General features: G+C 44.4%; 1 protein-coding gene and 1 long non-coding RNA gene across 2 annotated transcripts in view; one reads left to right on the top strand and one right to left on the bottom strand.

Annotated features, from left to right (window-relative positions):
• Positions 1-1,086: 1,086 nt before the first annotated feature.
• On the bottom strand, positions 1,087-14,017 carry LOC112918067 (uncharacterized). Its single transcript, XR_003234598.2, has 3 exons — positions 13,859-14,017; positions 11,858-11,931; positions 1,087-1,728 (listed from the first exon to the last, which is right to left on the bottom strand). It is a non-coding gene; the product is annotated as an uncharacterized lncRNA (long non-coding RNA).
• A 316-nt stretch (positions 14,018-14,333) lies between these two features.
• The window catches only part of ZNF652 (zinc finger protein 652), a 65,861-nt gene continuing 53,398 nt past the window's right edge, over positions 14,334-26,796 (top strand). The window contains exon 1 of the mRNA XM_072747435.1: positions 14,334-14,472. The gene's annotated coding sequence lies outside the window, so the exon portion shown is untranslated. The remainder of the gene's footprint in view (positions 14,473-26,796) is intronic.

The following is a 26,796-nucleotide window of genomic DNA, read 5'->3' as shown; positions in this document are numbered from 1 at the left end:
AGCGGGACCCTATAAAATGCATGGACCCAGTCTAGCAGTTGGGAGCCCCAAGAGAAGTGAGGGCGTGGCCCGAAAAGCTGCAGGCTGAGACTCAGCCTGTAGTTGCCAGAGTCACCTTCTCTGCTATTTGCTGTCCACCTAGAGAGTAGGAATCTTTGGGAACATCTTTTGGCTTAAAACAGAGGTAAGATGACACAGAAGAATAGACCAAGGAATCTGGAGCCGAGATTCCTGGGGGCCTCCACAGGCTCTCAGATCCTCAGTGCCTCCCAGAGTCAGCCAACCAGCCAAGCATTGCTTTATCAAGTGTTTATTTAGCAGCTACTATGTGCAAGGCACTCTGCTTGGAGCTATGAGTGTAGATACATTAGACATGGCCTCTGTCTGGGGTCCCTGGTTGGCTCAGTTGGAAGAGCAGGCAACTCTTGATCTAAGGGTTGTGAGTTTGAGTCTCAAGTTGGGTGTAGAGATTAATAAACAAATAAACTAAAAAAAAAAAAAAAAAAAAAAAAAAGACATGTCCTCTGTCCTCAGGAAACTCTCTCTGGAGAAAGACAAATCTTCCCTTTTGGCTTCACCTCCACTCCACAGAATATGACACCAGAATTCCCAAGGCATCTTCTTCCTCCCTGGCCCTCCTTGGCTGTGACTGCACTGGCCTCTGCTGTTCCAACGGCCACCTCTCCACATTCACATGGGAACTGCGCTCATCTTGACACCCACCCAGCTGAACCATTCAGCTTCCTGCCACAAAAGTCAGCTCTTGAGCTTGCCACAGTGATCAGGACACTCCAAGAGGCACTGTTCTTTGGTGACCCTACCCTCTTCCAGGCCAAATGCAGCCTGTTAAAGCCTCTACCTGCTTGCTTGCTCCTGTGGGTGACCCGAAGAACCTGCACTGGCTCCCTATTGTTTAGCAAATACAATGCGAACTTTTGGGCTCTTTCCCAAGGCCTGCCACGTGTTTCTAACTATTATTATTATCATTATTATTACCCAACAGTGTCCCTTCCCATCCCCAGCACACCAGCGTTTGCAGTATAACTCTACTTCTGAACAAGAGTGAGGAGCTCTTTAAGGGAACTATTTCCAAGTTTATAGTTGATTTATTGAGCAAACATTTACTGAACGGCAGCTGTGTACCAGGCACTGTGACAGGTACTGAGCTGGCTCTGATGTGACTAGGATGCCTCCTGCCCTGGGGGAGCCCATGAACTCTCAGGGAGGACAGACACCAATGCTGAAAGTAGAATGGGGTGTGTGGTCAGACTGGATGGCCACCCAGGGCCCGAGCGTCTGGGCTGGACTTCCACGGCAGCTTCATAGATCTCTTGTACTTCCGGCCTGGATTCTTCACAGAGCAGAGTGTATCTTGCTGAGGAGGGGGGAATATTCCCACAGGATGTCCACGTGGTAAGACCCCAAAAAAAAGCACCAGCCCCCATTCTGTCCCCCCCCACCCCGAGAGGTGAGATCCATCCAGAAAACAACTACCTTGTTGTGTGTGAAATCCACTCTCCTCTCTTCTCTGACGGCACTGCCCATGATGGGTTGTGCTATCCTGTCTCATTTTGAAACTTGTCCATGAATGAAGGCTCTGACACCTCATGAGGTTGTTGGCTGTTGAGTCAGTGTTTAACCACTATAATTGGTAGAAACGTCTTCCAACTGTCTCACCCAGACGAGACAGACACTGCAAATTCCACCCTCTTGCTTGTCGGCCGCCCTCTGCAGAATGGAGAAAACAAGGAGTCATAAAGTGCTCCCTACTCCAAATGCTCCCGAAAATCTTCTATAAAACCGACATAAGTAAAAAGCCTTTGGATTCGATGACTCTACTCTCTTAGTGTCAACCTCCCGTGTGGGACTGTTTCAGAGGGTCAGAAGGGCTGGGGAGGGGTGTCTGCCTGGGGCACTCTCCTGGGTGACCATTTCTCCCCACTTGGTGCCTCTGTCACCTGGGGTGATATGCAGAGTCAAGGAACTGAAATGGGCCCCAAGAATGCTGGGGGTGGGTGGGGGACAGGGCCATGCATATAAATTGTAGTGCTAGAGGGTTCCTTTTTAGGCGCGCCGGGTAAAAGTGAAAGTGGTTGGAAGTCTAAAACAAGAAAAGCAGTAGAGAAATAAAATTTTCAAATTTTATTGATGTAAATCTATGGGAGTTTCCAAAATGGAGGAGCAACTCACTATATTGGAAAGAGTTTCCTTCCTTCTTTCCTTCCTTCTTTCTTCCCTCCCTCCCTCTCTCTTTCCCTCCCCCCTCTTTCCCTCCGTCCCTCTCTCCTCCAGAATCCAAACCAGTGAGTTCCTACAGAAGTATGTCTTCATCCCTCTAAAGCCACATCCCAAACTCCTTCCTCTTCTGTCCTCCAGCCTCAGCCCTATCATCCTTTCAGGTGGAGCCAAAGCCTAGCATCATCCTTCATGCCATCTTTTCCCTAATCTCTGGTCAAATGCTCCTTTCTCTGAATTCTCATTTAATTCCATTAAACTCTGTAGCCTGGTATGATTCCACAGCTTCTTGTGCTCCCCCGCTTTTTCATGCACACGAATCTTGTCTCCTCAACCAGGTTGCAAACTTCTACAGAGCAGAGGCCGTTCCTTACGTTTTGAACTCCTTCTGAACACCTAGCACAGGGCTGGGTACGTAATAGGCCTTTATCAAGACGTCCATTTGCCATTTACTTCTCATTAAACATCAGAGAATTCATACAGGGAATAGTTTCATAAGTGTAATAAATGTGAATAAGCCTTTATTTGGGTGGAGTAACCATCATATACAACATCAGAGAATTCCTGATGGAAAGAAATTTTGTATCTGATGTGTCCATGGGAGAGCCCTCAGGTGAGTTTGGAGGCTCGGTAGGCGCATCTGACTCAGTATTCCAGAACTCAGTTACATGAATGCAGTGACTGTGGGGAAACCTTTGCTCAAGACGATACCCGACATTGGCGTGCCTATTACAGAGAAACCATGAAACCAAAGAACGTGGGAAAGGCTCCCCCAAGATCTCCAGCAACCAACACCTGGGAATTCACTTGAGAGTAAAGAGCAGGGCCATGGATGGGGTGGGGGTGGGGGGATACTATGAGGCTTGAAGCCACTGCAGCTCCTGTTCCTGTGCTGCTTGTCTCTAGATCCATTTTCCAGCTGAAGAAATCGAGACCTGGAGAAGAAGCATTTTACACTATGGATATGATGGGACTATTATAAAACTTTGATTTGTGCCTTTTTCTTTCTTTTTTTAAAAATATTTTAATTTATTTATTTGACAGAGAGAAAGAATAAGCAGGAGATTAGAGACAGAGGGAGAAGCATACTCCCCACTGAGCAGGGAACCCAATGCGGGGCTTGATCCCAGCACCCCAAGACCATGACCCGAACCAAAGGCAGACCCTCAACCGACTGAACCACCCAGGTACCCCGATTTGTGCCTTTTTCTTTTTTGAATTTGAAACACTGCCATGCCTGATTTCCTTCATTCTTCATCTCTCACTAGGAAAGGGGAGGGAAGGGGAGGAGAGGGGAGGAGAGGGGAAGGAAGGGGAGGGAAGGGGAGGGAAGGGGAGGGGATGGATGGGAAGTCTCCCCCAGTGGTTGTTATCAAAGGATCTGAGATGCGGCTGGAGGGGTTGCAACACATCCAAGGTGCAGGTCAGGATAAAAGCTCTAGTCTCTAGGGACCTTTATTTCACATACCAGAGACCATGCGGGATGCAAAGGGAGTTCAAAGGTGAGGAGAAAGATCCCGTGCCCTCAAATGGCTTATAGTCCAGGGAGGGAAAAACAGGTCCTTTAATGGGAGTGCATATGAAATGCAGGAAAGGAGCCCCAGGAAAGGCTCCACAGAGGAGGTATTGTTTGATCTGAGACGGAAAGGATGAGAACTTTGCCAGACAAACAAGTGAGGAGCCGGTGTTCCAGGTGGAAGAAACAGCACATGCAAATGCACGGGGAGTAAGAGAGACCTTGTGAGGCTCCTAGAGAAGTTCAGCATGGGAAGCTTGGCAGGCAGAGGGCAGGGGTGGGGGGCAGATAACCCAAAGCCCTTAAATGCCTTAGAGAGTAGCTCCCGTTTCCCTGTAAGTAATGGGGAGCTGTATTAGTTTTCTACTGCTGCTGTAACACATTACAACCAACATAGTGGCTTAAAACAACACAGATTTATTATCCTACAGTTCTGGTGGTCACATGTTTGGCAAGGCCAAAATCAAGGTGTCGGCAGGTGGTGTTCCTTTTGGTGGCTCTAAGGGAGATCAGTTCTTGGCCTACTCATTTCTAGAAGCTGCCCACACTCCTTGGCTCATGTTCCTCTCCCATCTTCAGAGCTGGCACTCACCTCATTCGGACCCTTGCTTCCATGCCACATCTCCCTCTCTGGCTCTAATGCTCCTGTCTCTTTCTTCTAAGGACCTTGGTGATTACACTGGACCCACTAGATAATCCAGGATGAAGTCTGCATCTCAGGATCCTTAACTTAACCCCACCTGCCAAGTCCATTTTGCCAAGTAAAGTACCATATTCACAGATGCCAGGAATTAGGATGTAGATATCTTTAGAATACGGACATCTTGGGTGATGGGCACTGAGGGGGGCATTTGGCGGGATGAGCACTGGGTGTTATGCTATATGTTGGCAAATTGAACTCCAAAAATAAAAAATTAAAAATAAATTAAAAAAAGAATACAGACATCTTTAGGGAGCCATGGTTCTGCTTACCACAGAAACCATTGAAGAATTTTGAGCAGAAGGCTGGGGTGACTGAATTGGGGTCTTAGGCTTCATGGTTAAAACAGCAGGCTCAAAGGTCTAAATCTGGACTGAATCCTGAGTCCACTGTGAAAGAATTCTGTAACCTTGGGTCATTTCCTACTTCATTTCTCTCTGCCTCAGTTTTCTTATCTATAAAATGGGACTACCTCTCACAAAAGGGCAGTAGGAAGGATTATATGGGATAATAGAAGTGAAACAGGACAGTGGAAAGCACTCAACAAATTGGGAACACCTTGGTGCTCGGTAAGTGCTAAGAATAGCGACCTGATCAAGAAAAGGTCATTCAGGGATCCCTGGGTGGCGCAGTGGTTTGGCGCCTGCCTTTGGCCCAGGGCGTGATCCTGGAGACCCGGGATCGAGTCCCACATCGGGCTCCCGGTGCATGGAGCCTGCTTCTCCCTCTGCCTGTATCTCTGCCTCTCTCTCTCTCTCTCCCTCTCTCTCTGTGACTATCATAAATAAATTAAAAAAAAAAGAAAAGGCCATTCATAGTCAATGTGATGAAAAACAAAACCTAGCCCCCTAGGGGTCCCATTTCCCCCAGGACCATCTGCATAATAGGGAAGGAGGTATCCAGAGGAAACATGCAGCTCCTCGGAAGGGCACACTGCTCTGTGGAACATTGCTTCTTCCTCTCTGTTGGCATAAAGACATGAAGGATAGAGGCTCCCCTGATCTGTTCCAATTTTATGGTTTCTGTCTGGGTGTTGGATAATACTAAAGAGTTGATGACAGTTTGTCTTAAGCGTTCTTCTGTGAGATCTCTGAAATGACCATTTAGTTCTATGTGAAATATCTCTTTCCTGCCTGTTGTTGGATTTGAACCTCCCAGCAGTTTACCTACAAGTAGGGTTGCCAGATAAGATATAAGACAACCGGGCAGCCCGGGTGGCTCAGCGGTTTAGTGCTGCCTTGGGATCGAGTCCCATGTCGGGCTCCTTGCATGGAGCCTGCTTCTGTCTCTACCTCTGTGTGTGTGTGTGTCTCTCATGAATAAATAAATATATAAGACAACCAATTAATCTGAAATTCAGATAAACAATGATTATTTTAGTATTTAGTACTAAGTGTTAGGTACTACTTTGTTAACCAGATTATTTTGTTAGCCAGAACATTCTCTTCTCAACTTCACCATGTAACACTTTCCTCTATGTTCTTTGATGCAGTCTTCAAAGTTCTGAAAGTTCTAGTACTTGTAGGTGACTTTTTCTGAAGTGGCACAGGAAAGGGAAGGAAGGCTATGGTTCTGGAAGGATAGCAAGGGTCAGGAGAATGAGGTCTCATCCCTCTTATTTCACTGTCATGAACACAGATTCTTCTGCTGCTCAACTCTGAGATTCAGACAAGCTCAGCTCCTGCTCTGGATCTCACATGTCTCCTTTATTAATGGAGAGAAAAACCTAAAGACCACCAGGATACCTTGTTTACGTATATTGAGATTATTTGTTTAAAAATGTGCTGCACAATGCAAGGTCTAATTGTCTTTGATCTTGACTAGGAGAATGATGATGACTCTCACGGTTTATGGGATGCAAATGAAAGCCTGTCTTTGGACTGGGTGCATATAATTTGAAGTACTCACTGTTATGCAAAACACATAAAATGAAATAACAGTTGAAATCTACAAAGCTGGTCATTGTTGGCACTCAGGTATGCCCAAGGCTTTGGCTCCCAGGCTCAGTCCCATGTGACACACACCCCCCCCCCCCCCCAATGTAGGACAACCCTCCTTTTTTTACTGGCCTTGGGTCTTTGCTCTAAATTTCCCCTCCCTCCTTGGTCTGTGGAGGGTAGCCACCTGAAGTCCTCCAATTTACCTTGTTTGCAGCAGAGGCTCAGCCTTGCCACTAGTTAGGGCTTCACAGAAGGTCACTGGTCACTTCCAGGTCACTTCCTGGTCATCCCCAGGTCACTCTCCACTGTCAGACACTATTCAACCTGATGCTCTCAGGGAGGACTTGAGTTTTCACATCAGGGGTACCTGGGTGGCTCAGTGGTTGAGCCTTCCGCTCAGGTCATAATCCTGGGGTCCTGGGATCGAGTTTTCACATCAAAGTTGGTTAGGCATTTCTGGTGACTGAGTTCTACATTTCTGTACTCATCCCGTTTAAATACCATTTCTAAAAAAATGCAAAAGCTTATTAAAGTTCATGAAGCCCTAAAGAACCTTGGATTTTCTCCCTTTGTAAATGAACTAACCTGTCCAGCCAGTGGCAACAGGCCCAACAGCGCAAAGATTGTCTGTGTCCTCTTGGACTCCCATTACTTCCAGAAAAAGGTGGCCCGAGGGGCCAGGGAATTAATGACTTAATGCCTACAAAGCTCTAGGAACAACTTGCTGCAGATAAGGTCTCATTATCGTTAATTGTTATTATTATTGTTATTATTGTTATTAACTCAACTCATATGAAAAGTTGCCACAGCTTTGTTAACCACCTCAGGTCAGGGGTTTAATTAATACTTCCTCTGAATGCCAGAGGCCCCAGGCTCCATGTTCCCGCCCCCACATCCGGGCCCTACCTCCTCTGAGCTCCACCCACAGGGTCCTCTCCACCCCCAGTCTTCCTAGTCCTTACCCGAGCAGGTCTGTTTTGCATCGCTCCTGCCAACAGCTCCTCCCCCGCATCCCGTTCCAGCCCCAAACACCCTCCTGCCCCTTGACTGCCCCTCCCCATCATCTCACATACATCCTTGAACCTTGTCTTCCCTTTCCGCAGTTCCCTAGCCACTCACACACACTTCTTTTGGTACCCAAACAGTTCTCGAGATTTTTGAGGGTTATGAAAGTTAAGAGAGGGTCCCCTGACTCACAGCCCCCTCCCCCCAACTTCCCCCTTTGCAGCCCTCATTTCCTGCACCGAGTCCTGGGTCTCCCATCCCACCTCCGTGAGAACCTCAGGATTGTACCTCAGGTGGTGAGGCCGGTTGGGTGGGTTGGCTGGTTTAGGGTTACAGAGCTTGGCACTAACTCACAGCCCAGTACAGCTGCCTTCTTTAATTAATTAATTCCAATTTTTAAAAAACCATCACTTCAATTGGACCTCAGTGCATGCCTCTGGGGCACATGTCACATCAATTACAGACAATAATTAAGCACGCTGCCTAAAAGAATCCGAGAGCCTCTTTAAAGACTCAAACACAATTCGGACCTAACTACCTTAGATCACACTGCTGGAGACAGACCCTGAGGCAGAACCCCCAGGGGAGGAATTGGGCTGCTATAGTTCCAGATAGGAGGATGTTCTCCCGCTGGGGTTCCTGCCCCCAGCTGCCCACATTCCGTAACCTAAGTTCTCTCTGCCTTGGCTTAAATACGTGGAAGTTAAGCTGTTGCAGGTGAGGTGGTGGTGGCCTTGCTTCTCTGGGATAATACCAATGCCCCTCAAATTCCAAGTCCCCCTCTGCGCTGTCCTAACTGGCTGTCTTGCTTGGATAAAGATGAATCTCAGGCCTTCTAACAATAGGATGGGCACTGAGTGGATCTGTCCTTTTTCCAACAGTAGAGATGGTAGAGGCAGAGTGAATGGAAGCTTTTGCTTTAGGAAAAGGTTTGAAGACGTCACTTAAAGGCAGAGATAATTTCATAGTAATGATTCTTGAGTCCCACCTTGTGTGACACTTAGTATATGTTCCGGGAAAGCTGACACAATGTGGAAGACAAAGAGCCAAAAGAATGAAAGAGCCTGCAGCACTACTACAGTACTTTTTCATATGCAAACCAAGTTAGGATAGGACGAGCCTAAGACTTTAGCCTCATTAACATTGCCCTTTCTAACAAGAAATTAAAAAAAAAAAAAAAAGTAGACCAAGTAAACATAGCTTTCCTGATCTATTTAACTCACTTATTTACTGGCATATGTGAATTGACTGTGAATAATTTTGTCCCTTCATGTTTGCTTGAATTGTGGCTGTCCATTGGAGTCCAAACTTCCAGAGAGCAGAGATCACATCTGTTCTGTTCATTTTGCTTTGTATGGTATCCAGCAAAGGGCTGCAGCACAGTGTCATAAGTCCAGGACTTGGATCCTGGAGACCCAGGTTTTAGTTCTGGCCATGTGACCCTTAAAATCCAGGCCTTGTTATTATTTGCTGTTGAAAGAAAGAAAGAAAGAAAAGAAAGAAAGAAAGAAAGAAAGAAAGAAAGAAAGAAAGAAAGAAAGAAAGAAAGAAAGAAAGAAAAAAAAGAAAGAAAGAAAGAAAGAAAAGAAAGAAAGAAAGAAAGAAAGAAAGAAGAGAAGAGAAGAGAAGAGAAGAGAAGAGAAGAGAAAAGAAAAAAGAAAAGAAAAGAAAAGAAAAGAGAAGAAAAGAAAAGAGAAAATGGGCAGGCGGTGCCTGGGTGGCTCAGTCAGCTGAGGATCCAACTTTCTTTTTTTTTTTTTTTTTAAGATTTTATTTATTTATTCATGAGAGAGAGACAGACAGAGAGAGACAGAGACATAGGCAGAGAGAGAAGCAGGCTCCATGCAGGGAGCCCGATGCAGGACTCAAGACTCAATCCCGGGGCAGCCCGGGGCAGGGGGTGGGGAAGCTATCGGTTTAGCACTGCCTTCAGCCCAGGGCATCATCCTGGAGACTCAGGATCAAGTCCCACTTCGGGCTTCCTGCATAGAGCCTGCTTCTCCCTCTGCCTATGCCTCTGCCTTTCTCTCTCTCTCTCTCTCTCAAATAAATAAAAAAATAAATAAATAAAATGTTAAAGAAAAAAAAAAAGACTCAATCCCCGAACCCCAGATCACGAACTGGGCTGAAGGCAGACGCTCAACTGCTGAGCCACCCAGGCATCCTGAGAATCCAACTCTTGATTTTGGCTCAGGTCACAATCTCAGGGTTGTGGGATAGAGCCCCGAATCAGGCTCCAAGCTCTGCACGGAGTCTGCCTAAGGATTCTCTCTCTCTCCCAGGCCCCTCCTCTGCTCACTTTTTCAAACATCATTTTCTGCCCTTCCTACCTACCAGCATTGAGGGAAGGATGAAATGAGGTAATGTAGACTAAAGATTTGTAGAAACTGTCACATGAACATGGCTTTTAAAGAATTACAAAATGCATTTTGATGTACAGAGACCATAGCTGTAGGGGGCTATGAGCCAAATGATGGCCCCAGGCCATGCTGCAGCTGAAACCAGGCTTTGACCAAAGGGACTCTGGCTATCCCAATAGCCTCCCTCATCTCTATCCCCAACCAAAACACCTGCATTCTTGGATCTGGACTTTTAGGGTGTCTTCTCTTTTTCTTCTAGGACACCCTGGCATTTATTTTGCTTCTTCACTAGAATTCAAGCAGGGGTGGTAGGAAGTGAGGGGGCACAGAGTGAAAGTGCCTTGAAAGTGAATCCCTTTAAGATTGGACATAAACAAAAACAAAACAAAACAAAAAAAAAGATTGGACATAAACATACATACACACTGCATGAGGGCATGTACGCATGCAAGCTCTATGGCAGAAAAGCCAAAAGTCCAGCTTTCTGAGCTATCTATAAACACCATCACTTAGAGAAAAAGTGGATAAAGCAGGAGAATCCAGGCCAGCTTTATCTATTCTGTAAAGGGGGCAGTTTCTTGTAGGAACAATAGGAACTGGATAGTGATTCTTAGCAAAGGAGTGGTATTGCAAGATATTAGCAAACAAAGTCAACTTTCTAGAATAGAATCCTAGGTATCAGAACTGGAAGACTCTAAGAGCCGGATAATTCCATCTTTTTTTTACAAAGTGTAAAAGGTAAAGGAATTGAGCAAAGGTTGCAGCACTGCAAGTATGAGAACCTATGAGCCCATGGCCAGGACCCCCACCCCCAGTCTAGTGTACAGGGACTGGATTATATTAATGAGATGACAGGGAGCCACAGCCACTACCCCTGTTTAAATACAGGTGGTAACAACTATCACTAACAGTGGGTTTACTCCTGCAAGTTTGGGGAGGAAATGCAGTGAGCAGGGAGCTTATATCAGACCATCCAAGAACCATATATGTCTGCTGCTATTTAAATGAAATCTTTGAAGGTTTTCAGAACTGTCAAAGTGTGCAGAACTTTATACTAAAACTTTTTATTTAGGGGCACCTGGGTGGCTCAGTGGTTGAGCATCTGCCTTTGGCTCCGGTGGTGGTCCCAGGGTCCTGGGAACAAGTCTTGCAGGAAGCCTGCTTCTCTCTCTATGCCAATGTCTCTTCCTCTGTGTGTCTCTCATGAGTAAATAAATAAAATCTTTAAAAACACATTTTTAAAATAAAACTTGTTTATTTATGTATGTATTTGAATATAGTTGACAATGTTACACTAGTTTCAGGTATACAACATAGCAATTCAGCTTCTCTCTACCTTATACTGTGCTCACCATGAGTGTAGCTAGCATCTGTCACCAGACAATCCTATTTACAGCATCACTGACTATATTCCTTATGCTGTGCCTTTTATTCCTGTGACTTATTCATTCCATAAACAGAAGCCTATATCTCCTACTTCCCTCCCTCCATCTTGCTCAAGCCCTCATTTCTTTCCCTCTGGCTACCATCAGTTTGTTCTCTGAATTTTTGGGTCTGATTCTACTTTTTGTTTGTTTATTCATTTGTTTTGATTTTAGATTCTACTTCTAAGTGATATTATATGGTATTTGTCTTTCTCTGACTTAGTTCACTCGGCATAATACCCTAGGTTCCCACTTGTTGTTACAAATGGCAAGATCTCATCCCTTTTATGGTTGAGTAATATTCCTCTGTGTGTGTGTGTGTGTGCGTGTGTGTGTATACTAAAACTTTTTTTAAGAAATGGCTTCTACTGGGTTTTGTCCACTGCCTTAATGAAGAAATCAGTGAAAAACAATCCAAGGCCAGAATACCGGGGATGACTGAAGCCTGATCTTACATCCAGTAAGGCCAGGTGTGGGTGCTAAATGTTGCTTGCAATGACTGTCAGGTGTCGTGCCAGCAGCTAAAGAAGAGAGACTTGGGATTAGCAGTCTGGCTGAGGGCAAATGCCCTCTTCTTATGACATGTCAAATGAGGACACTGATTGGCAGCCCCCTTCTGTGGGTAAATGCATGAAAAGGGAGAGTTGAGGGAAACAGAGGAACTGGGATATCCTTACCAGCCCTGTGGCCCAAGGCCTTCCAAAGTACTGGTCACCAAAGCTTCAGATACACAAGGGCAAGTCCTAGGGTCCTGGAGAGAAGAAAAGGGGGAGAAACATGAAAGAAAGGAGATAAACATGTAGAATTGAACATTAAAATTATTCTCTATCACATGCCAAGGCTACCTGTTTTTACCCACGGGAATATGTAGCAGTCTTTCAGAGTCAAACCCTCCATTGTTTTCTGGGTTGAGTGATTGACTGAGCCATTTAACATTCCTTGGCCCAAATTTCCTTCATTGGGAATAATACCTGCCCTGCCTGCCTCACAGGGTTGTTGGAAGATCTCATGAGATAATGGACATAACCTCCCTGCAGAAATCATAAAGCACTCCTCAGGTGGAAGGTAATAATATTACTATTCTAATTACTAGGAGCCCTTCAGAGGGTTGGCCTGTGGGTGTAGAGTCATAGATACCTGGAAGGTTACCTTGCTTCTTTAGCCATAGCTCTGCACACTGGTCTGCCTGTCAGGGCAGAGTAGGGAACGGATTAAATGTCCTAAAAGCACAAAGAGGCGAAACTACCTCTCAGTCAGATGTTTTGGGCTCACCAGCCCCTGTGGAGGCCAAGTAGTTATTTCTTACATTAAATCTAAGTCTTACTTCAAAAAAAAATTTTTTTTTTTACTTATTTAAGTAATCTCTATACCCAAGGTGGGGCTCAAACTTACAACCCTGAGATCAAGAGCCGCGTTCTCTACCAACTGGGCCAGCCAGGCACCCCTAAGTCTTTCCTTTTATTACTTATGTATGCTTATTTCCTCCTGCTCTGCCTGAAGATTTCTCTCTACCTGCTGAATTATGATGTCACTTTTAGTGTTTATCCACCGAAGACACTCACTATTGAGGAACACAACCCAAAGGTGCCAAATTACACTCCCTGGAGTGTGGAGTCCAAGTATAATAAAGACCGAGCATCTGTTTTCGGAAGGGGCCAAGGACAGAGCTAGCTAGCCCTGGAACCCTTCTGTGTATAAAGTTCCAATCTCTTCCCTAACCCTATCCCAGATTCAGGTCATCTTACTTGCTACAGGGATTTTTTTAAGGGAGTGGGAGGAGTGGCTATTTTAGAGAGAAGTAGCCGCATCTGTATTGAAAACGTGTAGAGAGGTAAGTCTTAAGGCAGAGACATTTGTTAAGGGTGCTGCTAATAATGGAAAGAGGATGAGGAGTTCCAATGGAGAGAAGATTTACGGAACATCAGGGAAGTTTGGTTTATGGTGGGAAAGGGTCATGCTGACCCTCCAAGTTGCTGTCTTGGGTCCTCTCCACCCTAAGGCCTTCACCTTGCCTGCCTCACTTCCCCTCTCTGTACTCCAAGCACTTGCAATTATGGACACCCTCTCTTGGCTTGGAACTCGGATAAATGCTACCTTGTTAGCTAATAGTACCATTAATTATATTAATGATTAATAGCTAATTAGTCATAATGCTGTAATACTTTCAATGGAGGGTTCCTTTCTTGCAGCAGCTCAATGTCTCAAGCACACACATATCCCCTTTCCTATTCCTGGCCACAGAACAAACGCGGCTCTAAATTTGTTTTCCTGATCACTCTGGCAATCTCTAAATTTCTCTACTTTTTATGAGCTGTTCCATTTCCCCGGCGGATGACCCCCCCCACACACACTCCTGCTTCTCTTTTGCCTCCTTCATTTCTGCCTTCTGTCACTCACCCTACCCTCCAGCACCAGAGGCCACAGTCAAGATTTTTTTTTACATTTCGCTTCATAAGCCGAAGAAGGCTCCTTTGCTTCCAAGTCTCACTCGGGCCCACTTTCCCACTTCGTCCCCCCCTTTTTCACTTCACCTTGCCTTAATCCTACCCCGCCCCTACTTCGGGGAGGCTCGCACCCTCCGCCCCAGGCTCCCTCCCACTCGGCGTTTTGGCTTCCTTTCAGCAACCACGCCCCCAGACCCAGGGCGAGCGGCGCGCACGCGCAGTGCACGCCTTTACCTGGGCGCTCGGCAGTGGGCGGAGTGGGGGAGGGCGGGGGTGGAGCGGGAGTCGGCGGTTATCTGGGCGGCGGGGCGCTCACATTGTGGCAGCGGGGAGAAAAGGTGCGCCGGGGCCGGCCCGAGGAGCTGCGCATGCGCGCCGCCGCGCCCAGCGGCCGGGATGCCAGGGGGGCGGGCGGAGGGAGGTGTCGGCTCCCCGTTGGGCGGGGGGGGGACGCGGGCGCGCGCGCGCTCTCGCCGCCGCTCGGCCTCCCTCCCTGCCCCCGGCTCCGCACTCACAAGCACACACGCACACCCCCTCCCCTGCCTCCCTCCCTCCCTCCCCGCGCGCCGCCCGCCCGCCCCGCCGGCCCCGCTCGCCCTCGCGCGCTCGGAAGGGAGTCGCGAGACGTCGGAGCGGCGGCCACGTAGCGCGGCGGCGGCGGCGGCGGCGGCGGCGGCGGCGGCCGAGGCCGGGTCTGCGGAGCGGCCCTGAGCACAGACGTTGGGCGGGGGGGAGGGGCCGGCCCGGCCGGCGGTTGTTACTCGAGCGCCGCGGTACAGGCCCCCCGCCGCAGGGATGGACCGCCGAGGCGGCGGTCGGGGCGGCGGAGGCGGAGGCGGCCGGCCAGGGTGAGTAGAAGCCCCTGCCCCCCACGCACACGCCACAGTCGCGGCTGCGCCCCTTGCAGCAGCCCTTCCTCCCCGCTGCCCGCCGCGCCGGCCGGGGCTCGGGCGCCGGGTTAACCCTTCGCCGAGGCAGCTGCGTGCACTAGGCCGGAGCAGCCCCCATCCGGCGGGGAGGCCCGGGGCGCTGCTCTCCTCTGGCCGCGAGCTCGGGCCGGGGGCGCCCGCTTCTGCCTCCCCATCCCGGACCCAGGCGGGCTCCAGTTTTGCAGAGAGCCCGCTCGCCTCGAGACACGAGGGGAGGCTGGGGTTGACTGGGTTAGCGGGCCGAGGGAGGTTTTGCACCGGTCCTCCTGCGAGCATTCCCCTGCCCTGCAGCTGGCGGCTCGCACCCTTTGCCTCCCCGGCCCTGCGGTTGCGCCCAAACCTCCAACCCCTGGGAGTATTGTGCTGCCCGAGATAAAATGCATCCAGTGTACACCCGCCCAACACTCACCCCAGAGGGTAATGCAGATCTTTCTCCACCCCCCACCTTCTCCTCCCCTCCAATCAGACTCTACTTAAGAATCTTAGATGGGAAACACTAAAGGTAGTGACACCCCCGTTACATCTGCACATAACATGTTCATTGTAGAGGGATGTCTCCTGTACAAATGATAAATGCCTCTGCCTCATCCTCGAAGTCTTTTCTACACGGTTTGAGATCCCATATGCTCTTCTTTGAAGAGGGCCAGTCTTTGATCACATTTAGTACATCCCTCCCCCACAACACACACACACACACACACACTTCCTGATTGCCAGAGCAGCCCCTGTCATTGCGGATCCATTGTCAGGAATGGCTTGTGCCAATCAAAGGAATGTGCTTTTGCTTTTGGGGAAGGGTTCTTTCCATAACCATGTTCTCAGGATGGCCCTGCGTGAGTCTGTCTTTTGATTGTCCCCATGTTCAAGCATCGTTATCATAGTGTTTTCCTGATCTGCATCTCCCGTGTACCCTCAGTAATACCTGAGTGGTGCTTTTTTTTCCTCAGTTGATTAGATACATAATGGTGTGTGTGCATTTCATTTATTTTGTTGTAATATTTAACTTCGATTGTCAAGACATAGTAAATAAATAGGGTAATGTTTTGGGAAGAAGGTGTATTTTTTTTTTTTTCTCCTAGAGATGGCCAGGCCTGTATTGTTCTGGGAATGGCAACTAGCACATGCTTTGTTGACAACATGTGTCTGCTCAAGGAATGAAGAGCTGCTGTGGCTGGCATGTGTGTGTGTGCGCTGAATGCAGGGGATGTTCCCGCCTAGGGCTGATTTGAGAGTGGTCAACTGCACTGTGATGGTTAGGACTGGCAGGCAGGTTGGTTGCCTGTATCAGGACTGTGCACATGTATTCGGATAGGCACTACCTTTAGTGTAATTTTGTTGAAAATGTTCACCTCTGAGTTTTAGTGATTCTGGAAATGTCTCCTTCAGTGGTTCCTAACCTTTCTTTGGGATTATGGAAGCCTTTAGGGTCCTCTTAGTGAGGACACATCATTTTGTATGCAGTTATACCCCTCTTGAAGCTAGTCCTGGGACATCAGGTTGAGATCCATATTATGCAAAAGTGAAAGGAAACTTGAGTTTTGTTTCTTAAGGATTGGCATTACAGTACTTTGGTCTGAGCAGTAAGCAACAAAGTAGATTATATGTATCCTTCCTTGTGTTTTGTTCTTTGATTACAGCAGGTTAGGTATTTGTAAGGTATCATTCCCTGTCTTCCTATAAAAAGGAGATGTATGTGAGAATTTCAGAAAAGGTTAAAACTGGAGTCAAAATAATTTGTCTGAATTTGACCAGTTGATGATATATATTCCTTGCACTGTATTTTAAATGTAGCAAATTTCAACAGCAAAGTCAATGGTCTGTTTCATGATGCCTATCCATAATGTGTTGATTAGGTTGATTTGATTTCTTAAAAGAAGGGTTTATCATCCCTGTAGTAGAGCACCTGCTTTGTGCAGATTTTTTCAACTTTATTAAATATGATTTCATGTCTCTATTCAAGATGACATTGCCATCAGAATTATCCATTTTAAACTTTGTTCTAATGGAAAGATCTTAATTGTAGTTAGGGAATTCTGTCTCCATGTTTAGAATCTAGAACTAGGGATGAACGTTGCACTATTCCATCAACAAGCAGAGGATAAATATCAGCTATTCTTGTTTAAATCACTCTGCATCCAGCTTTTGCTGTTTGATTATATTTCAACCAAGGGAGACTTATTCCAGCTTGTGATAGTGTTGTGATGGGCAGTGACATTAAAGAAACATAGTCTCCAGCTCTTCAGGAGCTTACAGTTTGGACATTATTTTTTACCTAAGGAATCCTTTGGGACCTTTTTTTTTTTTTAACGTTTTTGGGGTTCTGAGAGGCTAAGGATTTCATGATATTAACAGCTTTTTGGAAGGCAAGGGAGCCTTGGAATCTTGCATAGAACCTATTCCACACACACGAAGAATAGCATTTATTCTGATAATTATGCAGTGTATCCTATGAAGTTTGAAAGCATGCTGAGATTGCAAATATTGCATCTTTTATTATCTAATAAACATGCTTGAAGTGGCTTGTATTACAGGTTATATTTTTTGTTCATGTCATGCCTGAAGTTTTACTGTCAGAAATTATTTGCCTATCCTAAACCCAAACCATTTCAAAGTTGCAAATATGTTACTTTGTCAGCGTAGTATAGTGACAGATCACTAAAATCTCAGGGGACAGTGTGCTTCCTTGATTTAATATTGCAGAACCTCTTATAACCAGTCACTTACCTAAACACCCACACACCACAGAGCAGCTGATCATATAACATGTATGGCTGTGAGAACAGCATTCTGTCTGCCAGATTCAGAGCTTGGAAGCTGGAAAACAATTGCATGGCAGTGAAACACTTCAGGAGTAGTAGTGCCAGCAGCTCACTCATTAATACAAACAGCTTGCTTTAGTTTCTTCAACACTCTTCTTCAGACACCCTTCCCTTAGGAGGTTTCAGAAGAGCGGCTCCTACTCAAGGGAAACAGCACCTACTTTCTGCAACTGTGGCCTCAAGATCTGATTCGTGACGCCTAGAGCTGTTTCCATTTCTGCTCTAAGTATGGGAAGTAATCTTGTAGTGTGGTAAGAAAATACTTTTCAAGTTTGTAGGAAAAAAGTTGATTAGTAATGCTACTGATGTGATTTTGTTTTGGAATGTCTGGAGCCTATCGAAGAAGTAAACTATAAAAGTGAACTGTTAAAAAAAAAAAGTCACCCTTTACCTGAGTAAAGGTTTTAGATAATTTCAACAAAAACGTGAATATACTCTTGAGTTTCATTTCCCTTGTTGTAAAAAGTCAGTTAAAGAGACAGCCAACAACAACAATAAAAACCCCTGTGGATTCTCTTATATTTTGTACCATTGCCTTTGGAACTAGTTATTCTAAAGGAGGTGATTGCATTTCCTTGCAGGGAACTCTTGGATCTTGTGCTCCAGCTTTAGGTATGATAGTCTTCTCAGCTACTGTCCCTATTTCTGACAGCACTTGAATTTACTTTGATAGAAGGAAACTGTGTTTCAGTCAGTGAATTTAGCTGAAGGAGGATCAGGAAGCCTTTGGAGCTAGGCAGAACAAGATTTGAATCAGCTCCACCAGTTACTGGCTTTACAGCATTGGGCAAATCACCTTGACCTCTCGCCTCAGATACCTCAACAGTAGAATGGGGTTTGTTATAGGGATTAGAGATAATATATGCAAGCTGCTAGCATGGTTCCTGGCACATGTATATATTAAGGACTCAATAAATGGTAGGACATGGCTGATGTGGGAAATAGAGATCATTTTGGCTAATGAGAGATCTGGTGCTGCGATCTGCATACTTTCATTTGTGCAGATTTGGGATGAAAAATTGCAAATATTTGACTTGGAGCATACCTAAGTCTTGCAGGTGCAGCGTGCTTATGGGAACTTTGATTTGTTGCTCTATGGCTGGCTGGACGTGGTGGAGACAGTAAAACAGCTCCAGATTCTGCAGTGATACCCACAGGCTGTGCTTGTTTCAAGCCTATTCAGAGCTTGTGTGGTGAAAAGGGTGTTTTAGGACATTAACGTATCTCAATGAGTTCTGTGTCCAGAGTTGAATCACGTGCAAAGCCTTGTGTAAATTTTCATGGTTAATGCAAGCCATAAAGTGCTTGGTAGAATCAGTGAAGACATCAGATGCTTATTTTAGTTAATCTGTTTGTTTATATAGCAGTTATGTTTGATTAAAAAAAAAAAAACATTTAACATTTTCTCCCAAAGAATTCCCACTGCTCTTCTGAGGTTTTGATCATAAACTGTTATTAGGGTTATAAGTTTGAGTGCCTTAGGCATTTTTGCTTTGGTGGATGACAGGTCTCCTTACCTGTCAAATTTTATCAACTCTCCACTTTAGGCGTATACCTACAGATTGTGTGTGTGTGTATCCCTAGCCTTGTTTTTAGTCTGAAAAGTAATTTTATGGTAAAATATGACTTTTTTTCCTCTTTAAAGCATAGTTTGAGAGATTCTTTTGGAAAGTAGATTCAAGGCCATGTATACAGTTTTATTCAGTGCAGAGAGCTTTTAAAATGGAATTTCTTGGGTCCTGTAGAATTACTCTGTCATTTTTGTAGGATATCATTGTGATAAGTCTGTGAACCCACAAGAGTTACCTAGAGACTTTTCAGATAAGGTAGACACATCAGTAATGTATTAGGATTTACCTCAAGGGACTCTGCTAATCCTTATTTTCTTTTATTGTTGAGCCACCTCGGGGCTTTCCCATCAATGGAATCAGTCACTAGCATTGGATTGCTGATAAAGAGGGATTGGCAAAGAATGGTTTTAGACTTGCCTTAGATTTTGCAGAACACTTGAAAAAAATTAATCTCGGCCACATGTATAATAATAATAAGAGCACTTATGCTGTGTGAGCCCAAACTGACTAAACAAATAAAATTTAGATGATTGAGCTACATATTTTTTTTCTCAACTATAATACATTTTGCTACATAAACTTTTTCTGGGGAGGAGGGTTCTATTTGTTTTTTAACTTATTTGTTCTGGTTTACTAGAGTCAAATGGCCTAGCAGAGATTTGGTTGCTTCTCTCTGTTTCTTGATAAACTCCTCAGTGTGTGGTGAGAAGGGATTGTTGGAAGAGAACAGAAATAGAAATGATGCAGAGTATGGCTCTAGGGCCTTATTTCTTGATCTTGCTAGGCATGTAGCATCAGAGGGTTCTTACTCTTCACTGGATTTCACAAAGATATACAGTGTTGGGTGATTCCTTTTGTCTTTAATGCTAGTGAAGAATAGAGTCTTTAACTGCTTTGGAATTTAGACTTTTCAGCTTTGGAATTTTGATTCAGTTTTGGAAATTCAATGGACTACAACTTCTTAATTACACTACCTGGCTTACAAAATGAGACTTACACTAGGTCCTTATGAATTGTTTTCACCCTTTCAAATGTACTATTTTAATGTATTTTAAGTAATGTCTGTGGCCTTTGAACATTGAAATATATGGTGAAGTGTTGGGTTGGTTTTTTGTTTTTTTTTTTTTTTTGAGGTGATGAGAAGAGTCTGTGTGTGCTCTTAGTTGCATAGATGAATCTGTGTTTTTTCCCCATTTCCTCTTAAGACTGTGGCCCAGGAACGCCTGAGTGGCTCAGCAGTTAAGCATCTACCTTTGGCTCAGGGTGTGATCCTGGACTCCTAGGATGCAGTCCCACATTGGGCTCCCTACAGGGAGCCTGCTTCTCCCTCTGCCTATGTCTCTGCCTCTCTCTCTCTGTGTCTCATGAATAAATAAATAAAATCTTAAAAAAAAAAGAAAGAAAGAAAGAAAGAAAGAAAGAAAGAAAGAAAGAAAGAAAGAAAGACTGTAGCCCAGATGCCCAGAGACTTTTCCTGTATGTAATATACTATTAGAGCTGGGATTTGAAGTTACCTTGCCTGAAATATCCTCCTTGTAGAACCCTACAGTTTTCTTTCTAGCATAAAAAGCATACAAATTCATCTAAATAAACTCAACAAAAGTTTGGAAAAAACCTAAATGTGTATCAGTATAGAATTGGATAAATAAATTAGGGTACATTCATGCAGTAGAATAAATTTTATAGCTGCAAAAAAGAATGAGGAAACTACTGTTGTGGAAAAATTTCTAAGCTGTGTATAAGTGGAATGCTTTATATACTCATTTGTGTATGGTGTCCTTAGCTCAGAATTACGTTTATACTATTCATATTTTCACGTGTAACAATAATTAGTTTTCCCTCATATAATAATCAGTTGTACACATATAATTTATTTGTCCATTCTACCATTGTTGCACATTTGGATTATTTATGGTTTGGGCTATCATGAGTAATGGTGCTCTATTCACTGTGTTTTCTTCTGTACTTAAAATTTTTGATCCATGTGAATGTATACCCACTGAATAATTTTTTTGTTTAAAAAGTATTGCTCAACAATCCATAGGGAAATTATAATGTCCTGTGTTTTTTTATTTTATTTATTTATTTATGAGAGACACACAGAGAGAGAGAGAGGCAGAGAGGCAGAGACACAGGCAGAGGGAGAAGCAGGCTCCATGTAGGGAGCCTGATGTGGGACTCAGTCTCTGAACTCCAGGATCACGCCCTGGGCCGAAGGCAGGCGCTCAACCGCTGAGCCACCCAGGGATCCCCCTAATGTCCTGTTTTATTTTATTTTATTTTTTTTAAAATTTTTTTAATTTTTATTTATTTATGATAGTCACACACACAGAGAGAGAGGGAGAGAGGCAGAGACACAGGTAGAGGGAGAAGCAGGCTCCATGCACCGGGAGCCCAATGTGGGATTCGATCCCGGGTCTCCAGGATCGCGCCCTGGGCCAAAGGCAGGCGCCAAACCGCTGCGCCACCCAGGGATCCCCTAATGTCCTGTTTTAAATTAAATATTGAAATAGTTGCTGGGGCAAAATAGTTTTAATTTTTTTTTAAAGTACATTCTTAAAGACCTAGCTTGGATTTTTACAGTATTAAGAAAATTTCCAAGTCCATCTGAGAGCAAACCCTATATACTTTTATCCTTAGAGAGGGGTTAAGTATAACAGAGAATGTTTTTAAAAATAGCTACAGGGACGCCTGGGTGGCTCAGGGTTAGGCGCGCCTGCCTTCGGCTCAGGGTGTGATCCTGGAGTGCGGGGATGGAGTCCCACATTGGGCTCCCTGCATGGAGCCTGCTTGTGTCTCCCTCTGCCTCTGCCTCTGTCTCTTTCTTTTGTGTGTCTCATGAACAAATAAATACATTTTTTTAATTTTAAAAATTAAAAAATTAAAAATAGCTACATATTTTGAAAGATTTGTCTTTATAACTGCTACATGGTTCTTTTCATTGCATCATTTCATAATAATGATATAATAATCCTTCCTGAATTGCTAATTATTAAAAATATTTACTTAATATTTTTATAACTGTGGTATACTTAAACTTTTTGGAAACCCAAGGTTTTAAACAAATAGCAACATGAGAAATTTACTTAAATATAGTTAACTGTTTTGGAATATTGTGAAGTGCCTTGGGTCTGCTGCCCAGCGGGGGCGAGAGAAGTTGGGGCAGGTAAGGTGCTCCTGTGAGCCCAGGCTCTGTAATCATGGCTGGGGCACCATTACTTCTATTGAAAAGTGCATTTGGTCACTTTTTTTTTTTTTTTGCTGTACTTGCACTATTGTCATTTTTTCCCCTCTTATTGCCCAAACATGGAAATAATGATTAAAATATAAACCTGTAAAGCAGTGGTTCTCGGGCAGCCTGGGTGGCTCAGTGGTTTAGCCCTGCCTTCAGCCCAGGGTGTGATTCTGGAGACCCGGGATCGAGTCCCACGTTGGGCTCCCTGCATGGAGCCTGCTTCTCCCTCTGCCTGTGTCTCTGCCTCTCTCTCTCTCTCTCTCTCTCTCTCTCTCTCTCATGAATAAATAAATAAAATCTTAAAAAAAAAATAAAAGCAGTGGTTCTCAACCAAGTGCAATTTGCCTCCAGGAGACATTGGGCAATGTCTGGAGATATCTTTGATTAACACAGTGGGATCTGGGGTGTGCTTCTGGCATCCAGTGGGATCATCCTACAGTGCACAGAACGATCTGGTCTAAAACGTCGGCTGTGTGGAAATTGAGAAACACTGCTATAAAACAACTTGCTAAGTTGATGCTACAAGGCAGGTAGCAGTTTTAGCATTGACTTTGTTAGATTTGACACATGAAAGTCATATTTAGTCTAGAGAAGAAATAAGCTAGGATCTTGTCTAAATTGTAATAAGGTTTTAAATATGAAAACTGATTTTAGTATAAGCTTTAGCAGACAAGTCATCTTTTTTTTAAAAAAAGATTTTATTTATTTTTTCATGAGAGACACACACACAGAGAGAGGCACAGGCACAGCCAGAGGGAGAAGCAGACTCCATGTAGGGAGCCCGACGTGGGACTCGATCTCGGGTCTCCAGGATCACACCCTGGGCTGAAAGCGGCACTAAACCACTGAGCCACTTGGGCTGCCCGACAAGTCATCTTTAAAAAAAATTTTTTTTTTTTTTTTTTTTGTTAAGTAAGCTCTACCAGCAACGTGGGGCTGAAACTCATGACCCTAAGTCTGAGAGTCACATGCTGTACTGACTGAGCCAGCCAGGTGCTCCTAGTCATCTTTTTAAAAAATAGACTGCTTATAGTCCCCTAGAGGGTAGAACCAGATGATTTTGGAAGACAGTTTTTGGGTTTTTTAAAAAGATTTTATTTATTTATCTGACAGAGAGAGAGCACAAGCAGGGGGAGCAACAGAGGGAGAGGGAGAAGCAGGCTCTCCGTTGAGCAGGAAACCCAATGTGGAGCTTGATCCCAGAACCCTGGGATCTTGACCTGAGCTGAAGGCAGATGCTTAACCAACTGAGCCACCCAGGTTCCCCTGGAAGATAGTTTTTATCTACAAGATTATTCAAAGAGAAAAAGTCTTTATTATATGTTACACAGCATGAAGACTTCTTTTTTTTCCCCAAAAGTAGATATATTTGAACTTTTATAATCCTAAGGTATATCTTGTTCTCCTCTAAAAGAAGATATTTGGGGCACCTGGGTGGCTCAGTCACTTAAATGTCTGCCTTCTACTCAGGTCATGATCTCAGCGTCTTGAGATTGAGCCTGGCATCACTCCCTGCTGGGTTGGGAGCCTGCTTCTTCCTCTCCCTCTCGCTCCCCACCCTGTTTGTGCACACACGCTGTCTTGCACACTCTCTGCCTCTCTCTCTCTCAAATAAATAAAATCTTTAAAAAGAGAAAAAATATTTGGTGGTTTGACATAAAATGTATTTAAATCTTGTATAATGCGGGACACCTGGGTGGCTCAGTGGTTGAGCATATGCCTTCCGCCCAGGGTGTGATCCTAGAGTCCCGGGATAGGGTCCTGCATCGGGCTCCCTGCATGGAGCCTGTTTGTCCCTCTGCCTGTGTCTCTGCTTCTCTATCTGTGTGTGTGTCTCTCATGAATAAATAAATAAAATCTTTCAAAAAATTAAATTTTGTATAATGTAAGTTAAACAATATTGGTAAGAGATGCAATGTTTTAAATTTGGGATATACATGCATAGTACAAATTTTGTCTACTTTCAAATAGCTACTTTATTTATTTATTTATTTATTTATTTATTTATTTATTTACTAATTCCTGTCAGGTTGTGGTAAAGAATGTATACACTTCTGGGGCACTTGGGTGGCTCAGTTGGTTGTGTCCAGCACTTGGTTTTGGCTCAGGTCATGGTCTCAGGGGCCTGATGTCAGGCTCCCTGCTCAAGGGAGTCTGCTTGAGAGTCTTTCTCTCCCTCTCCCTCTGCCCCTCCTCTCCTTCCATATCACATGCACACACTCTCTCTCTCTCTCAAATTAATTAATAAATTATTAAATTAATAAGTAAATAAAATCTTTTTAAAAAGGAATGTATACACATCTTTTTAAAAAGATTTTATTTATTCATTCATGATAGACACACAGAGAGAGGCAGAGACATAGGCAGAGGGAGAAGCAGGTTCCATGCATGGAGCCTGATGTGGGACTCAATCCTGGGACCCTAGGATCATGTCCTGAGCCGAAGGCAGATGCCCAACCTCTGAGCCACCCAGGTGTCCCAGAATGTATACACTTCTGCATCTATTCCACCTTGTCAAGTATTAAAACAATATCCAAAAGACAGTTTGTTCTGCCTCCTAGTCTCTCTTGAACCTTTTTGTCAACTCAAATGGAAAGTTAAATTTTCTTTTTCTTTGAAGATGACTTCTGTCTCTAAGATCAGGTGGTGCAGTGAGCACTAAAAGATTTGTCCACAGAAGCCAAATATTGCAGAATTGGTTGTTTTCATTCCAGAACTATTTATTGAATTCCCTATAGGACTGTTTCTTAAGCATTTTGACTGTGACCCACAGTAAGAAGCCGTGCACACGTGGTCACGTATGTTCTCTTTCATTCATACCCCCCCACACCTGAAACAAAAGCTATATGAAACAGTATTTACCTTTACTGTTTGTGAGGCAGTCTGTTATTTTTTTATTCCATTTCATTTTTCAAAATTAGGGTGGGTCAGGCAGTTTGAAAATCACAAAAAGTATTAAAGTAGATGCTAAGCAAATGCTTACTGGATTAAATAAATGGGGGTTGGGAGAGTGCTAAAATTAAAAGCTATGCTTAGAGGTATAAGTTTGAAGTAGAAATCCAAGAAATGTGGCATGAAGAAAATCATTGTGTTTATGACCTTATTCCATGTAGAAAGGTAATTCTTTTTATTTTTTTAAAGATTTTATTTGTTTATTTGACAGAAAACACAAGCAGGGGGAGTGGCAGAGAGAGAGGGAGAAGCAGGCTCCTGCTGAGCAAGGAGCCTGATGCAGGGCTCCATCTCAGGACCCTGGGATCATGATTTGGCCGACGGCAGATGCTTAACTGACTGAGTCACCCAGGTGCCCCTAGAAAGGTAATTCTTAAAGACTGAAAACTTTAGAAGCGGGCAGCCCCGGTGGCGCAGCGGTTTAGCGCCGCCTGCAGCCTGGGGTTTGATCTTGGGGACCCTGGATCGAGTCCCATGTTGGGCTCCCTGCATGGAGCCTGCTTCTCCCTCTGCCTCTCTCTCTCTCTGTGTCTCTATGGATAAATAAATAAAGTCTTTAAAAAAAAAAAAAAAACTTTAGAAGCCTTGAGGTTGAATCCTCATTTTGCCTAGTGTTTTAAGCTATGGTATTCCAAGAGGGAGTACACCTACCATTGCTTAGTACACACAGACATACACACACACGTACACACTGTCTACCTGTTTATTAAGTTAGGTAGAACTGGGGATTAATGAATATAGGGAAAGATTTTTTTAACTCTGTAGTATGACCTTCTTTAGCACTGACCCTGATTTAGACAATAATTTGCTTATGTAGAATGGTTATAGAATAAAAATCTATCAGGGACTCAGTAGTGAGTGTTTACTTCTGTGTAAAAATCCAATTACAGGGTTGTACTGTATTTCAGGGACAGCTCTGAAAAGCACTCATCAGAACCTGGTTTTCCAGAAGGATAAAACTTAGAAGTTACTTGGTTGGCATTGTATTTCATTTCTATCTTCAGAGTTACATATACTGTCTGTATTTTTGTTATTCATCAAACTTTACAAAGCATTTACTGTTTAATCCTTGTATAACCCTTTGAGATAGTGTATTATTACTCCATTTTACCAGCAGGGAAATTGAGACAAAGTGAAGTTATGTAACTTGCCAAGTTAAATATGTTCTTTTCTTGACAATGAGATTTTATAAGAAAGGCCACAAATCATTTTATCTTGTTAATTAAAAACTGAAGTTTAGGGACACCTGGCTGGCTCAGTTGGTGAAGCATCTGGCTCTTGGTTTCAGCTCAGGTCATGATCTCAGGGTTGTGAGATCGAGCACCTCATCAGGCTCTGGCTCCACAGGGAGTCTGCTTGAAGATTCCTCTCCCTCTTTCTCTCTCCCTCTCCCCCTGCCTCCACTCACTCAAGCACACACACTCTCTCTCCAGTAAATAAATCTTTAAAAAAAATTAAAAAGTTTGGGGATCCCTGGGTGGCGCAGCGGTTTAGCGCCTGCCTTTGGCCCGGGGTGTGATCCTGGAGACCCGGGATCGAATCCCACGTCTGGCTCCCGGTGCATGGAGCCTGCTTCTCCCTCCGCCTGTGTCTCTGCCTCTCTCTCTCTCTCTCTCTGTGTGACTATCATAAATAAATAAAAATTTAAAAAAAAAATTAAAAAGTT

The sequence above is a fragment of the Vulpes vulpes genome, chromosome 2, assembly GCF_048418805.1.
Source record: "Vulpes vulpes isolate BD-2025 chromosome 2, VulVul3, whole genome shotgun sequence".
Classification (NCBI taxonomy): domain Eukaryota; kingdom Metazoa; phylum Chordata; class Mammalia; order Carnivora; family Canidae; genus Vulpes; species Vulpes vulpes.
The sequence above is the reverse complement of the archived record's forward strand: the minus strand, read 5'-3'. Positions and strand labels throughout refer to the sequence as shown.